Here is a 17,280-nt window from a genome sequence, read left to right on the forward strand (position 1 = left end):
AGGGCCTGACAGTTGTCCCCCAATATTGGTTTTCCCTTTCCTATAATGACAGAAGCTCTGTAGAAGCACATGGCTATTCAGAATAAAGACATTTCCCAGCCTCTTTTGCACCGGGGAGTGGCCATGGGACTGAGGGATGGCAAATGGGATGTGAACAGAACATGGGAAAGCAAACATGACGGTCAGCCATATGGATGGACTCTGGGAGGGGACCAGTGTGCTGATGGCATTGGGGCCCAAGCCCCTGACAACTTCACCATGTAGAGTCACCACCCCAACTCAGGCTTTTGTGAGGAAAAGAAACTTTTATTGTATTTCTGTCTCTTATGTCTCTGGACCCCACAGATGAAATTAGATTCAAAATAATACACCTCTAAAGAAGTGAGTCTGACTTGGAAAATTGCATAAAATATATACATGGAGTAAATCCTTTTTTTAAAAAAAACAGAAGTACACAGTTTTGATTCATTTTTATCAGTTTATTCCTGTTCAAAAAATACTGAAGACTCCAGATGCCTCACTCACACCTAACTGTCCTCACCTAACAAACACTCTTAAACTTTAAGATTTCTTTTCTCCTGCAAATTTTGGACCAAAGTTTTGTTTTTGTTTTTGGTTGTCTTTAATACTGGGGCCCCAGGAGGTGGGACAGCCGCCCCTTGGTCTTAAACACTTCGTCCTGCACTCACGAGTCCAAGGGGCTCCCCGACATGTAGACCCCATGCTGGCCAGCCCTCCGTTGGGACCTGGACCCTGAGTTTCCATGTCGGGGTGGAGCAAGGGTATAAATATTTATAACTTTTTATACCTGTTGTAAATTATGAGGGGCAACAAATGCAGCTTTTTATGGTGACACAGATGTGTGTTTTGATACAGAAAGACACCCTGCCCAAGGTACCCCTATATTTCAGCTGCTCTGACAAAACCCCTCTTTGGCACCTTTAGCTTAAGTCCCCCAGGCTCCTGCTTCCCAAACCTGGCTGACTATCAGTAGCGTATGGGGAGTCTTTTGAAAATACAGATTGGTGCGCCTTGGCCAGTTCACTTGAAGGAGTAGGACATTAGGAACTTACAATTTTACAAACACTCCCCGCCTTACCAGCTATGTGACCTTGGGCAAGTTACTTAGCTTCCTTCTTCCAAAAGATGAGGACAGCATAGCACCTGGCACAACAGGGCTGTTGCGAGGGTGAGTTTGTTCCACACATACAGAGCACCCAGCCTGGTGCCCGGAACAGAGCGAGATCTTGTGTGTTAGTTATCATTGCGCCTGTTGGTGGGAGTATAAGTTCATCCTCTCAGGAGGACAGTTTGCGCTGTCTACTCTCTACCAAGATGTTAAATATATCCTCTTTGACCCAGCATGGCAGCTAAAAGTTTGTCTAAAATTGCTCTCACTTGTCCAGCTCCGGGCACAAGAACATTTTTTGCAGCATACACTTTATTCAACAAGCGTTTACTGAGCACCTACACTCTGGTCAGGATGAAACAAGCTGTGCTGCATAACAACCTCCCAAATCACAGTGACTTAATACAGCAAAGATTTATTTCATACTTTCGCAGCACAGTGCAGACTGAGCACCCTTCTGCATCTTGTTGCTGTGCCGTCTGGAACAGGTAGTCTTGGAGGTGGACACAACAGGCAAAGAGACAAATTTGAAGGTCACGTGGGATTATTTTTAGAGCTGGGCTGGGCGTGGCTTCCATCTCTTTTGCAGATCCCATTGGGCAGAAATGAGCCACATACTTCTTTTTTATAATTGAAGTATAGTCAGTTTACAATGTTGTGTCAATTTCTGGTGTACAGCACAGTGCTTCAGTCATATAGGCACATACATATATTCATTTTCATATTCTTTTTCACCGTAAGTTACTGAGCCACACATACTTCTGATCTGATTGCAAGAGAGGGTGGGAAAGGCAGAAGAGGGAATGGATATTGAGTGAGCGCTGTCTCTGTGGTATCTGCTATGTTCAAGGGACTGTTCTGGGAGCTGGGGACCCAGAGGTGAGCAAGACCAACAAGGTCCTGCCCTCACCAAGCTTCTCTGATAATGAACTTCTATTTGAAACATGACCCCAAGAGTATGCTATTTTATACTTGAGCAAGAATGTCTGAAGTTATTCATTTTCAGACGTTAGAGCCATCGTCTCAAAGGGTACATGCATTTGTCACTTTGATAGATACGGTCAAATTGCCCTCGAAAGGACTGTGCCAATATTCACTTCCACCAGCAAGGTACAAGAGCGCTCCTTTCCCTGCAGATCTGCCAGTACATAGTGTTATCAGACTTTGGATTTTTGCCAATCTGATAGATGAGAAATGCTGTCTCTGTGTACTTTTAATTTGCATTTTTTTTATTACAAAGGAGGTTGAACATCCTTTCATATATTTATGAGCTAGTTGTATTTCCTTTTCTGAGAACTGTGTGTTCCTATCCCTTCTCCATCTTTCTACTGACGTTATTAAATGAAAAATGAAGGGGCAGAACAGAATGCATATGGCATTCACTTTTGTAAATTAAAAGCAAAACAATATTTTGGCATATACATGTAAGTATTCCTGTATATGTATAAAAGTTTTCTACAAGCAACCACAAGAAACTGTTGATAGGAGGATAGACTTGGTGCCACTTTTTTGTCTGTGACCAAAAAAAAAAAAAAGTTAATTATTTTAATTCCCTGAATGTGGGGGGGGGGGTTGTTCTACCTGCACACCATTTTTTTTGAGCCTTTCTGAATGACCTCACTTTTCTAACCACATACAAGTTTTACTTGCATTATTTATTTTTCTGATGTCAGTAAGGGTTATTTGGGCTTTCCGCACCCCCACCCCCATTTTTTTGTATTTTAAAAACTCTAATATTATGTTACTTTAATTCAAAAAAATTAGAAGCATGCTATTATCTGCCAAAAAAAAATCAGCATTAAAAATTGAGGCCAGCCCCCAAATTCAGCTCAAGCCTTACACACTTTATAAATGCTCAAGAAATATTTGTTGGGTTGAAAGAAATGAAAGCTTCTCTTTGAGAGAATCACCAAAGACCCCAGGTGAGGAATTAAATAATACTCGTTTGTTTTCAAGATCAGCAAGAGAGACACCAAATCTGCCTTGCTAGGACTTTATTTTTTTTTCTTTTTGTTGAGAAGGCTGATGCCTTTTTGCCATAAAGTCTAAGGCCAAGGAGAACACTGGAAGGGCTCTCCAGTGAGGATGTCCCCCTCTCAGTAATGCCTATCAGTCCTGAGTTTGTATCTCATTCGTTCAGTTTAGGTCATGTGCCCATCTCAGCCAATCACTGTTGCCAGGGGGTGGACCACAGATTGGTCAGGCCCCAGTCCTGAAGCCAGGGGTGGAGTCTACACTACCTAAACTATGTGGACCAGCAGTCACCGAAGTGTGGTTTTGCTCAAAGGAAAATTGGAGTGCCAGTAACAGAAGAAGGAACGACAGATGCTGGAAGGCAGAAGCAACATCGTATGTCCTCCACAAACACCTGCTGTGTACAAGGCACTGTGCAAGCTGCTGGGGATGTGATAGTGAACAAGACAGACGCTGTTCCAGCCTCCAGGAGCTAACATCTTAGTGGGAGAGACCAAAAAAGCAAACAAAGGTTTTTAAAGTTACAGATTGCAGTAAGTTCTATGAAAGACACAGACAATGGACTGAGATAGGAAATACTTCGAGTAGGATGGTCAGAGGAGAGGTGACATTTAAAGTGAGACAAGATGAGAAGGAGCAACCAGGTAGTCACTGGGGGAAAAAAAATCAGGTTGGATCCCTACTTCACACCTAACCAGGATAAATTCCAAATAGATCATAGATTTAAAGATAGAAAGTGAAACCACAAATGTAGTAAAAACAGAATGGGTAAAGGTCTTTTATAACTTCAGATTGTAAAAGACCTTTTTAATAATGACGCAAAACTGAAATGTCCTAAAATGATAGATAAATAAATTTGACGACATAAAAGTATTTAAAACAATCTTTATGGCTAAAAATAACTTTACTAAATTAAATACCAAAAGTCAGATTGGGCTAATTTGGGCTAATCACAAAAGACTAATTTACCTAATATACAGAGTGTTCCAGCAGATCAATAAGAAAAGAATGAACAATTCAGTAGGAAATGGGCAAAGAAGTTCACAGAGAAGGAAAGACAAGTGACTTTTAAGCACATAAAAAGACGGTCAATTTCACACATAATAAGAGAAATGAAATATCATCCCTTCCCCCATCAGATTAACAAAAATCCCAGTTTGGTACCAGAGAATGGGGACTGTCATACACTGTTAGTGTTAAAAAAAAAAAAGTGGTAAATTCCAAGAACTAGGAGTATGCCTGGGAAAGATGACATGTGACAGGTGGTAGCCAGATGCTACAGAGCCTTGTAAACCACCATGTAAGAGTCTAGTCTTGAATACAAATGCAGTGGGAAGACATTCAAAAGAAGAAAATGATCCAATTCACATTTGAAGAGCATCTTGCTGCCACTGGAGAAATTACTGGAGGAAAGCAAGATGGAACAAGGAGACCGATTAGGAGTCTGGACAGTTGTCTAAGGGAGAGATGAGGTGGGCTGGACCTGGAGGAGGTAGTGGAGATGGTGAAGAGTGGATGGATGTAAAAGAAAGTTTGAAGTTGGAATCCATGGGTTGATGTGGCACCGGAAAGGGCAGTGAAGCGAAGGAAAGACTGGAGGCTGACTTCTGGCTCAGGTACGACATGGGTGGCAACAGTGTTGACTGAGCTGGGAAGACTAGGGAGAGGGGACTAGGGCTGGCTTGGAATGGGGGTGTGCTCCTCGGTAGGGCATGTTCAGGTCAAGAGGTCAGTAAAAGACCTAACTGCAACATCAGATAGGCAGTTGGGTGCTTGAGACTGCAGGGGAGGGAGCCTATAAGAACTGAGACAACGAAGACAGAGTAACAAGGACAGAGCCTTGTGGATTCCAAACTGGGGCCTCATGCCCACCCAAGAGGAGTGGGGATGTATGTCCACCGAAAGTCATGTTCAAGAATGTTTGGAGCAGCTTTTTTCATAATAGCCAAAACCTGGAAATGGCTATTCAACAGCAGGTGGATAAATAGATTGTGATAGATAGACAGAGACAAATAGAAGGTATCTGCTAAAATAATGAAAAAGAGTGAAGTAATGGTATGCACAACATGAATGAATCTCACAGACGTTGTACTGAGTCAACGAAACCAGACACCAAGGAGTACATACTGTGCAATTCCATTTATATACGGTTCTAGAATCAGCAAAACTAATCTGTAGTGATAAAAGTCACAATAGAAGTTACCTCGGATCAGGGGGAGGGAGGGAACAGACTGGGGAGGGAACAGGAGAATTTGGGGGAGGGGGTGGAAGTGTTTTATACACAGATCTGGGTGGGATTACCTAGGTATGAACATACGTGAAAAGCATTTTAGCGACTACACTATGCGTACGTTATACTTCAATTTTAAAATGTTGTTAAAGAATAAATGGACTAACTTCATCATCATAGCAAAAATCAACATATTCATTTAAAAACTGAAATAACAAAAAAAAATGCTCCAAGGATCTTAGTATTTTCATAATCATTTTTCTTAACTTCAGGGAAAAATTCCAAATAAACTAATGTTTTTAGGGGTATAACTTTTTTTTACTTGAAATTTGAAAATTCCTTTAGTTTCATTTTCATTTTTTTTCTCCTGTAAAATGAAACAAATATTTTATTCAATAAGTCATGTCTACAATTTAAAATTTTTTCTTGATAGAGCCAGATGCCTCTGAAGGTGGGAGAGCGGGGCGGGGCTGAGCAGAGCGGCTTTGGCTAGAAGCTGATAAGAAGGTGCTCAGTCCCCTCTGCCAGCCTGTGTAGCCAGGGAACTGCACCCCCCGCAACTTGACAGGGGTCCGGGGGTTACTTTCTAGAGACACTGGGACAGAGAGGAGATGGGCATTAAGGATATCAGAGGATTGCAGAGGCTGGAGATATAGCAAAGAGCTAAAAACAAAACGGTCAGACCCAGCTCTCTTCCCTACCTTGGCTTCCAGGACACATGTAGCCTGGCTCAGGCAGGACCCCTGGGCAGGACCCTTGCAGAGTCCTCCATGGAGAAGTGGAAGTGAACCTCTTCAGCAAAAAGACTGACTGATAGTGACATTTGGGTCCCAGAATGAAAAAGCTGGCTCACTGCCCAGCCACATTACAGAGAAACACATGGAGCTTCCAAATAGTTGTTTAGTGCCCCCCTCTCAAATATGAATAGAGGTCCCAAGAGCCCCTGACAATTGAGAGACACTTCCAACATGAAAGACAGAGACCAGCATCAGCAAATAGTGAAAAGGATCCGGGAAGAAACCAAGATATTGCAGGGAGCAGATGGAAAGGCAGCCAAGTAGGAGACAGGAGACCCAAATCTGCATCCCAATTCTGTCACTAGCAGGGCTGCCACATACCGTTGTGCAAGCTGTGGACTGCCCAACTCTAGGAGGCACCCTTCATATTAAGGTCTGTGTAGATGATGCCCTTGGGGTTGTACAGTGCATCACCATGTATGGGACCCTGGCCCGCTGCTTGCCCCTTGAAAGTAGTAATACCAGAACCTCACACTGGGGGGCTCCTGGAGGGCAGACGACTGTCTTGGTGGTTTTCATAGGCCCCAAGTCTAACATAAGCCTATGAGTTGGTTCTCAGTAAATGCTGACTACATAAATGAATTAATGAGTGAATGAGTAAGTGAGGGAGACAGTAACTCTGTAGCCAGTGATTTACAGTGCCTGTGGCACTTCCACACACCCCCTCCACAAGATCACAGTAAAGCAGGTGGCTTAATGTAGTGGCTATGAGTCCAGGCTCTGGAGGCAGACTGCCTACTTCAAATCCCAGTCACTTAATCCCTTTGAGCCTCTGCTCCCTCATCTATAAAATAGAAGTGATAATGATGGTGCCTGCCTAAAAGGGTTGCTGTGAGGATTAACTGAGGTGCATAATAAGCACTTAACATGGGCCTGGCCAAGTCTTGTCAGATAGAATTAGACTTGGCCAAATAAAACAGAAAGCCCAAATAAGTGACTTAAACAAGATAGAGCTCTCACTCTTTCTCCCCCCCCGATCCTCTTTTCCCTGCACACACTTAAGAAATTAAGAGGTGTGGCATCCAGGGTTAGAATGACAAATAGACAATCATCAGCGCCCTAGACTTTTATCTTTTTGCTCCACCATCCTCAAGATTGCCTCAAGGACCGAAATAGTTGCCAGAGTGCCAGTCATCATGTCCATATTATAGGCAGGAAGAAGGTGGAAGTGAGGAAGAGCAAAAGGTGTGTACCTGCCAACTAACACCTCCACCCAACAACTTCTGCTTGCTTCTCCCCTAGCTACAGGGGAGGCACATTGCTGCCCAGAACAAAATCAGGGTCGGCTAGTAAGGAATAGATGTTGGGAGAGTAGCCAGTCACCTCTGCCACATGAGGACTCAGTAAATACCAGCTGTTGTTATTATTGTTGCCAACCCAGTTTTAGGGAGGGGAAAAGTGAAGCTCAGAAAAATTGGGCAGTTTGCCTCAGATCTTTATTCAATTTATTTAACAAGTCTTCACAATATGCCTAGCATACAAATGCTGAATAAAACATGGGCTCTGCTCTCAAAGACATGGAATCAAGTTATTGCAAAGGGCATGGCAGGAACACTAAGTCCAATGGCTCCAAGGACAGAGCATTCAGCCTTGGGTGAGGGTGTGGGGCTGGTGTCAGGGAGGGCTTCCTGGAAGAGGTGGAATCCTTTCCATGTGGATAATAACTGTACGTATTTCATAGGGCTGTGGAGAGGGTTAAATGAGATATGTTAGTGACAAGCTTGGCACAATTCTGGGCACCTGGTGAATGTTCAAATCGAGGCAGCTCTCAGGTTACTATTATCATTACATCATCATCATTATTATTATCTTGCTCACCTTGCAAAAATAAAAATGGCAACTTCTCAACTTTAGAATATTTTGCAAATGAAATTATCTTCAACCGGGGCCAAACTCCAATATGTATTTTAAAAGCAGAACAACAGGAAACAAAAATTCCTCATTTTCCGTTGACTCTAAGCCAGAAACTTGACCTTGGGAATGATAAATTTGTATCCTCTCAGGAAGAACTGGATTTTAAAAGCTGGCATCTTAAATTTTTACCTCAAGCACTTAGCTGCTGCCCTCTCTACTCAGTCATAGGAAAGAAACAGCAAGGGATTAAGAAAAAAAAATTTTTTTTAAACATCGGAGAGTTTGGTTCTCCTGAAGAGGTCAGAAGTACTGAAGCTAATATACATTTTACTCAAGCGACCCCAAGAGAAATCAAGTTTCCTGGAAGACCAAGAGGCAAGGTAGGATCTGTTTAAAAGCAAGCTCAGAGTGCAATCAGATTGTCGGGGGGACACAAGGTAGCCACTAAGCTGAACCTCCAAAATAGCATCTGGATATTTTGGGAGTGTCCTTGGCAGAGCGCGGCAGGAACCAGGGGCCTGTCTGGACACCTCCTCCTCGGGCGCACCTAAAGAATGCATCACCCGGCCTCCCCTTGACCCAGGCCCCACCCGGGCCCCAGAGCTGTGTCAGCAGCAGTATAAATGTTACAGAGATAAAGGGAGATATTTAAACACCCAGAAATCATCTTCTAATTTAGGAACCAAGCTGCAAAATATCTTTCTCTCTTAATGGCTTGAACTGGGAGTTTAAATTCTGAACCTCTTCTCTTGCCAGGCCACCAAAACATCTTCATGTATTAATAGAAGTCGAGTGTGAGGCTCCAGGGACAGGAGGGCTGTGGGTCTTAGATTGTCTGGAATCAGATGTTAAGACCATCAGAGCACTTTCTGGGACTCTGTTTACTCTCTGCTTCCGCTGGGGCTTTTAATCGCCTCATCATTGCTGCTATTGCTGCAGTAATTATTAAGCACTTGCATACTTGCACAAGGAGTGTGCAATCCTTTAATTACATTACTTCCTGCATCATTGTTGGAGTCAAGTTGGAATTGTTCTCCCTGTTTTGCACAAAAGAAAACGAAGGCCTGGGTGAGTGAACAAGTTCAGGGTCAAAAATTAGTCAGCATGAGGGAGATGCTGGATGTAGGTGGATACAGGCAGGCACTAGTTCCGGGCCAGTTTAAAATGCTTGCAGGTCTGAATTCAAGATGTGTGGTTTTTTTCTTGAAGAAGTGGCTGAGGAGTGTATGAGTGTCTGTGTGCTGAATGTCCGTGTGTGGTGTTTTATGAGTTGGTCTGTATATTTGTGTCTGGGTGCGTTCCTGTGTTTGTGTGTTTGTCTATGTGCTTCCGTGTGCATATCTGTATATCTGTCTGTCTGTCTATAAGTGTAAAAGGGGGGACAGAGGTGAGAGAGGGAGGGTGATCAGGAGACAAGGAGAAAAATCAGTCAATAAAGCGCAGAATGGCAAAGCTGGACACACCTTTAAAAATCATCTGGTCCATACTAAGCTCTCAGTGTTAACTTTGGTAGGTGTGATAATAGCATGATGACTTCTTTTTTTTAAGTGATTATCAAGTATTTACTGGTGAAATGACAAGAGGCTTGCAATTTGATTTAAAATACTCTGGCAAAGAAAGAGTAAGTTGAAGGGAGATAATAAAGTGAGATTGGCAAAACGTGGATAATTGTTGAAGATGGAGATCAAGGTATTTATTATATGTTTCTCTCTATTTTTGTATATGTTTAAAAGTAAATTTTTTAAAAATCCTGTGTATCAGTGCTGCAAACTAGCATCCTGTGGGTCAAACATTACTCATAAAGATGTTTATAAAAATTGAACTAGTTGCCAATATTTACAAGTAGGAGATTGCATATTAAAATCTTGATGTCCAGCTTTTCTTGAAAAATCAGAAACTCTAGTAACTCTGGTCCCACAATCCTTTTGGGTAACAAAGCTGGGAAGCAGCTGGAGAGCACCCCCTTTTGATAGGGCCTCAGTTTGCCAAAGTCCCCACCATCCTCATTCCTCCTGACACTGAGACTGTGTACCATCCCTCTTAGGTCAGTTTCTCTTTCAGTAGAAAAAGAAGTGAAAGAGTTCTCTTGGAGCAAAGACTGTTATTTGCCACCCAAAGGTCTCATTTTTTACTTCTTTCTTACTAATTGAACTTCCTACACTATTGGGGGTGGAAATATACTTTAAAAATCATATTTCTTAGCTTCTCTTGAATCTAAGAGTGCCCTAATGATTTTGTCCCCCAGAGGACATTTGGCAATGCCTGGAGATGTTTTTGGCTGTCACAACTAGAGAGGGTGAATACTAGTGACATCTAGTGGACAGAGGCAGGGATGCTGCTACCCACAACAACTGTGCAGTCCCAAATCTCAACAGTGCTGAGGTGGGGTGGCCAATGCATCGCAAATGAAAGTTGATGGTGGGGCTTCCAAGAAAGCTTTTTGGTACCCGTCATTCTCCTTCATTTTCTCTGCAATGCAAACATGATGGCTGGAGCTTAAGTAGCTATTTTGTGACCTTGGAGAGAGACATTCTTTGCTAAAGATGGAAGGAAATGGAATCCCTGACAACATGATGGAGTTACCATTCCTGCCCCTTGGAATGCTGACCTCCAGACTGATTTTATGTGAAAGAAATAAATCTCTAATTTGTTTAAACTGTTGCAGTGAAGTAGCTGTTACTGTCAGCCAAGTGCAGTTTGTAAATGATTTATCTCATAGTTCTTTATGCTAGTGGGTAAAGGAAAGATAGACAAGAGGGCCAAATCTTAAAAGTAAAACAGGAAACACGTATTTCTTTGTGGCAATGACCCAGTCCACATCCCTTGTACATGGCACTTTTTGGCCTTTGTGGGCATTTGAGTTTGTAACTCTTGGACTGGTCCAACCCCTTCACCCAAAATATGAGGAACTGAGGCCCTCAACAGGTTAACGATGACCTGAGGGGTAATCCACAACATAGTCTTTCTCCCCTCACATTTCCAAGAAGCCAAGGCCCATGTAGTGTTAAAGAATGTGGTCTCTGGAGCAGGCCTGCCTTGGTTCAAACACTGATGCCACCGTTTACTAGCTCTGTGACTTTAGGCAAGTCACTAACTCTCTCTGTCCCTCAGTTTCTCATCTATAAAATAGAGATGATGCTAAAGGCATCTATTGCCTTCAACTGTTAGGTGGAGTCACATCAATCAGGGGCCCAGCAGGAGTAGAGTTTTATGAATGGACTGTTTAAAAAGGTGTGGGCAGAGTGTAGAACCCACAGATGCTACAACACCCCAAGGCTAGTAACAGAGGGGGTGTTACCACTAGGTTGCAGTAACAGAGGGGGCATTCCAACCCCTAGACAGTAAGAATGGAGGCGTTATCACCCTAAGCCTAAAATAGCAAAGACGAAAATGGTTGCCAGACTTGGGAGCCCTACAAAGAGGCTGTCTGAAGGAGCTGTGACCTTCAGTCTAGGGACATAGTGGCCCAGGGTCCCAACAGGAGAGCTGGGGGAATAAATACCTAGACCCACTCTGTTCCCTTTCTCCCATCTCCTGCCGATGTCTCTCATTGGTCAAACCCAATCAGAAGCCAGAGGGCAAGAGAGCCCTTTGATGCTGTCCATATATGTCACAGAGCAGAGTGAAGACTGGAGGAAAAAGGAGGAGGCTGGAGACCAGGGCTTGCATCCCTGGCTCATGACAACAAACTTCCGGACTATACCACGGGAAAGAACAGAAGGGTCCTCTCCCTCCTCCTTTCCTCTTCTCACTGGCAGGAAGGAATATGGTAGGAGCTAAAACAGCCTTTTTAGACCACAGAGTGGAAGCCAGAGGTTAGGGGTGCCAAGCAATGAGGTAGTACAAGTTTGAATCCCAGGTAAGTTGGAATCACCATCATCAACTGTTAACCTTTGGGACTGTTCCAGGAGAGAATTAAAGTTATTTTTTCAAGCCAGTTATTTTGGCTTTTATTATCGCCATTGAACTGATACCCTGACCAATACAAGATTTAAGGGATTGGGGGTATAGTTCAGTGGTTACAGGGCATGCTTAGTATGCATGAAGTCCTAGGTTCAATCCCCAGTACTTCCATCAAAAAAAACAAAACAAACAAAAAATCCCTTAACAAAAAAAAAAAGATTTAAATCAGGTATTTGCTCAGACCTTGTAACTATTTTAGGCTGAGCTTTTAAACCAAGCAAACATGACTGGAAAGTTACAGACTCTGCTCAAAAATACTGGTGAGGGTTCTGCTCTCCAGGGAGATTCAGCATAATACAATAGGGAGCAGTGTTTGGTGGAAAAAAAATTTTTTTTAACATCTAAAATTCCTGTGGAATTAAGATGTTCAGTAAGCCAAGTTCATTTGTCAGCAACCCAACCACTCTAAGCTCATAGGGGGCCCACTTCCTAGTTGCTACCGAACAAATCCTGAGATGAGCTCTGATTGGACTAATCTGTACCACATGCTCATTCCTGAACCAATCATGGTGGTCATTGTAGTTCAATTGTTCTGATTGGCTGGAGCTGAGTCACGTGCTTTTTGTCGGCTGCAGTATCCGGGAACCTCCTGCAGTGAACTTGTGGAAGGAGTGGTTCCAATGGAAACGCAAGGTGCTTGGTACAGAAGAGAATGCAAAAAGATGCGGGAGGAACCCAAATTAACTAACATCCTTTTCTACTCACCAGTATGAAAAGAAAAAATTTAGAAAATAACATTAAGTATCATGGCCCCGGTTGCCGTGGGATTTCAGATCAGCCTCTCTGCAAGATTTCTTTTTGGCAAACAGAAGTACTGAGACAGACTAACTGTTCCCTGCCTACATTCAACGTGTGTGGTGTGACTATCTCCAGAAAATAACTAAATAAATAGGAGCAAGAGATGCCCCCAGCTGGAGACCTGAGGGACCTTTACAAAGCTACCAACAGAGCATCCTCTATGTTTCAGTAACTACGTGAAAGACAAAAAGGAATTCATGTGAAATACAGGGGGCGATTATGTACCAAAGGGTAGGGTGTGAGGCTTATTAATGCCAACGGGAAAGATGAGGTCCTTCCACCCAGTGAATAGGAGTCATCTGCTTCGTTCCGAATGGAATTATTATAGAACTGTTGTTTAATTGGATAATAGCATGTTCCACTCTGTTGTTAGGGGAAGATTTAAAGCAAGACTGCAAGTGGATCTAATTGATATCTTAGTCTGGGTTTCCCCAGAGGCAGACCCTGAGACAAAGATTCAAGGACAAATGACTTATTTGGAAGCCAAAAGACACACCAGTAGGAAAGAGTAAAGTGAGGAAGGGAAGGGAGAACAACCAAAATTGAGCAAGTTATCAAGACAGTTACTACGGGGGTAACTGGAACTTAACCTCACTGTTGTAGAATACGTGTCCCAGAGTTACCCTACCTGAGGGACTAGGGAGCTGGGGTACTTATACACCACTGCTTTCTATGCAGGGGTTGATGGCTGCTGGGCGGAAGGGAGAGAGCATTAATTCTTCAGCACTTCTAGCCTGCTTGACTACAACAGCTGAGGAAAAAACAAACTCATGCAAAAAGATGAAGATACTAGCAGCTAGAAGTTGGGTGGATGAAGTTGGGCAAATGGTAAAATTTGAGGCTCACAGACAGCAACTTCTACTCCCTAGGTGCAAGTAGTTTCTTTGGGAGACAACCTCAGGAAGAACAATGAGGGAAAATGAGGTAGGGAAGGGAGGAGTGGTTCCAATGTGTCAATGAGTTGGTTACCTTTATGGGCAACTGGGACTCAGTCCCAGTAGGGACCTCTGGAAGATGTTTTAGAGTACACTTCAGAATTGTCCTGTGAAGGGGTGAGAAAGCTGGGGTATTTATCCATAATGCCCGTCTCTCAGTAGTGGAAGATACTGCCTAGGGCACTTCCCTTGTGACCTGCTGTGTACATGCCAAGCACATGGGCCCTGGGGAGTGATGCAGATGCTGGAAGTTGGAAGCCATAGGCATGTACAAAACCATCCACCAAGCTGCAGGCAGTCCTCCAGGGTGGCCTGAAGGGGATGACCGTGGGCACCAATGCTGGCCAGAAAACTCAAGAGACAGAGGAAACAGAGAAGAAGATACAAAACCAGCATTTACAAATTGCAGGGCATTTGACCTCCATTAGTACACTTAATCTTGTTTTTATAATTCCCATTTTACTGATGAGAAAACTGGGGTTTCGGACAGGGAATGTGACTTGTTCTTGGTAACATGTAAGTTAAGTGGCAGTGCTGGAATTCCAGCTCAGATTTAATCTACAAAGACAATGTTCTCTGTCTGTCTCTGTCTGTCTGTCTGTCTCTCTCTCCTCTCTCTCTCTCTCACACACATACATTTATTTTTTCCCAAATGATGTTTAGAAAGTTATCAAGACTGAAGTTAAGAGAAGCCTTCTGGTGTCCTCAAATTTTAAAGATACTTTATGAAAGATAGTTTTCATTTGCACTGTTCATTCATTCAGCACATTTATTAAGCAATTACTGTATGGTGAGAACAAGACAGACAAAATCCTTGCCCCTTAGGGCCAGCAGGGAAAAGAGACATTAAACAACTAAATACACATACATGTGGGAGGCAATTGAAGTATAGATCTTAGAGTGCAGAAGTGGGAAGGGCAAGGGGAAGTAAAGGGCACCAATAAAGGGAAATTACTTGATCACTGCTGTGATACAGGGTCTCAACCTCAGCACGACTGATACTTTGAGCTAGATTGTTTTGTTGTTGGGGACTGTCTTGTGCATTGTGGGATGTTTAATTTTGCAGAACTGGACCATAAATAGGGTAAATCTTACTGTAGATAGAGTATGTCTTTTTTGTATAATTTTTTTTTATTGAAGTATAGTCAGTTTACAATGTTGTATCAATTTTTCATATACAGCATAATGCTTCAGTCACACATGAACATACATATAGTAGTTTTCATATTCTTTTTCACCGTAAGTTACTACAAGATATTGACTATAGTTCCTGGTGCTATACAGTATAAACTTGTTGTTTATCTATTTTATATATATTAGTATCTTCAAATCTCAAACTCCCAATTTATCCCTTCCCACCCTCTTTCCCCCCAACCATGTTTGTTTTCTATGCCTGTGAGTCTGTTTCTGTTTTGTAAGTAAGTTTGTTTGTCTTTTTTTTTAAGATTCCACATATAAGTGATATCACATGGCATTTTTCTTTCTCTTTCTGGCTTACTGCACTTAGAATGCCAATCTCCATGTCCATCCATGTTGCTGCAAATGGCATTTTTTATTATTTTTATGGCTGAGTAATATTCCATTGTATAAATATACAACAGCTTCTTTATCCAGTCATCTATTGATGGGCATTTAATTTGTTTCCATGTCTTGGCTATTGTAAATAGTGCTGCTGTGAACATTGGGGTGCATGTATCTTTTTGAATTAAGGTTCCCTCTGGATATATGCCCAGGAGTGGGATAGATAGATTATGTCTTAATAAAAAAAGTAAAAAATAATTATTTCAGAAGACTTTACAATAGGACTATAAATTGTACATTTGGAGGGAAATCAAGCTTGGTGAGAATACTGAAGCAAATCTTGACTCCAGTGGGGGAACTGTGTCAGCGGGAGTGAGAGTCCAGGACCATTCGGACCACACTTACATGTAAGCAACTGGGAGAACTTTATGGAAATGCAGGCGTTTGATGTTGGATGTGAGGAATGACTGTTTTCCACACATAAGAAAAAGATGGTTCCAAACAGGTTAATGCAAAAGCACTCTGGGGAGAACTACTGGATTTCACACCAGTCTTTGTGAGCTTAGCTCATGGGTCAACCAGCCTTGCTGAAAGAGGGGGAAACTCCGCTGAGTAGAAAAGAATCTTGTTTGCTCAAACTTGTGGCTGTCTTCAGATTATACACTCATTTAGGGCCCATTTAAGAGATCTTGTAGAGCTTCTTTAAATGGCATTAAAACTTAGTCTCAAAAGCAGGAGATCGACATAACATTTAAGATTTAGGCAACTTTCAAAATTATATCTGGTTCGTCCAAACCCCAAAGTGAATTGGGATTTTGTCTTTTTAAATGACACACTTTAGTGCCAATAACAATAGAGACCAATGAGTCAATGGCCCATGCAATTTCAAAACTGCGGTTTTCATCTTATGGCTGGTGGGGACTTCCACAAAAGTCACAATGTTAATACAGGAACAATGAAAAAAAAGATGGAAACATGACAGAGGCGTAGACCAATGTCTGTATGTTTACACAAGTCCAACTAAACCCTCCGCTAGTGGTATTTATAAGTATAACCATAAATGGCAGGGCCCGCATATGTCCCTGGCTCTGCCATTTAGTAGCTCTGTGGCCTGAGGAAGTCCCTTCATCCCTCTGAGCACCAGCTTCCTCATTTCTAAACTGCAGATAGTGATAGGACTTGCCTCATAGGGTTGCTGTGAGAACAAAATAAGACACTGTGTGTTAAGTAAGATGATGTATTAGTTTCCTATGGCTGCTGTAACAAATTATCACAAACTTAGTGGCTTAAAGCAACACAAAGTTATTATCTTCTAGTTCTGAGGTCAGAAGTCGAAAATGGATTGTATGGAGCTAAAAACCAGGTGTTGGCAGAGCTGTGTTCCTTCTTAGAGGCTCCAGCGGGGAATCTATTTCCTTGCCTTTTCCAGCTTCTAGGGGCCTGCCGAATTCCTTGGCTTGTGGAACATCCTCCATCTTCAAAGCAAACAGCATGGCATCTTCTGATCACTCTCCTGGACCCTTCTTCCTTACTCACATCATCCTCTGACTTTGATCCTCCCTTTTATAAGCACCCTTGTGGTTACACTAGGGCCACCAAAGTAATCCAGGATATTCTCCTCATCTCAAAATCCTTCGCCTAATAAGCCCTGCAGAGTCCCTTTTGCCACATGAAGTAACACATTCACAGGTTTAGGGGATTAGGGCATGGACATCTTTAGGGGGCTCATTATTCTGTCTACTGTAAATGGCTGTTAATAGTGTTATCTGTATAGTTTGCTGGTTACAAAATCTCTATAGTAATGTAGAAATACTGATAGTGACATATTGGTAAAGGGGGGAAAAAGATGTTCTCAAACTGCTGTATGAAAATCTTCCATAGGAAAGAAGACTGGGAGAATACACACCAGAATGCTAACAGTGGTGATTAGGGTTAAATTGGTGTAACTAGGAGTGATGTTGCTTTTCTCTGTTTTTTGGTAGCACTTTTATATTACCTTTACAATAAAAATATTTTAATGAAAATCTTAGTGAATCTGAAAATTGAAATATCTTAATTATACATGTATATTATTTTTAT

General features: G+C 42.3%; 1 long non-coding RNA gene across 1 annotated transcript in view; it reads left to right on the forward strand.

The window, feature by feature from the left end:
• LOC140687457 (uncharacterized) overlaps nucleotides 1-17,173 on the forward strand; it is a 284,201-nt gene extending 267,028 nt beyond the window's left edge. The window contains exon 6 of the long non-coding RNA XR_012061806.1: nucleotides 16,631-17,173. This is a non-coding gene — a long non-coding RNA (uncharacterized lncRNA). The remainder of the gene's footprint in view (nucleotides 1-16,630) is intronic.
• Nucleotides 17,174-17,280: the final 107 nt, after the last annotated feature.

Source organism: Vicugna pacos, chromosome 19, assembly GCF_048564905.1.
Source record: "Vicugna pacos chromosome 19, VicPac4, whole genome shotgun sequence".
In the NCBI taxonomy this organism is placed as follows: Eukaryota; Metazoa; Chordata; class Mammalia; order Artiodactyla; family Camelidae; genus Vicugna; species Vicugna pacos.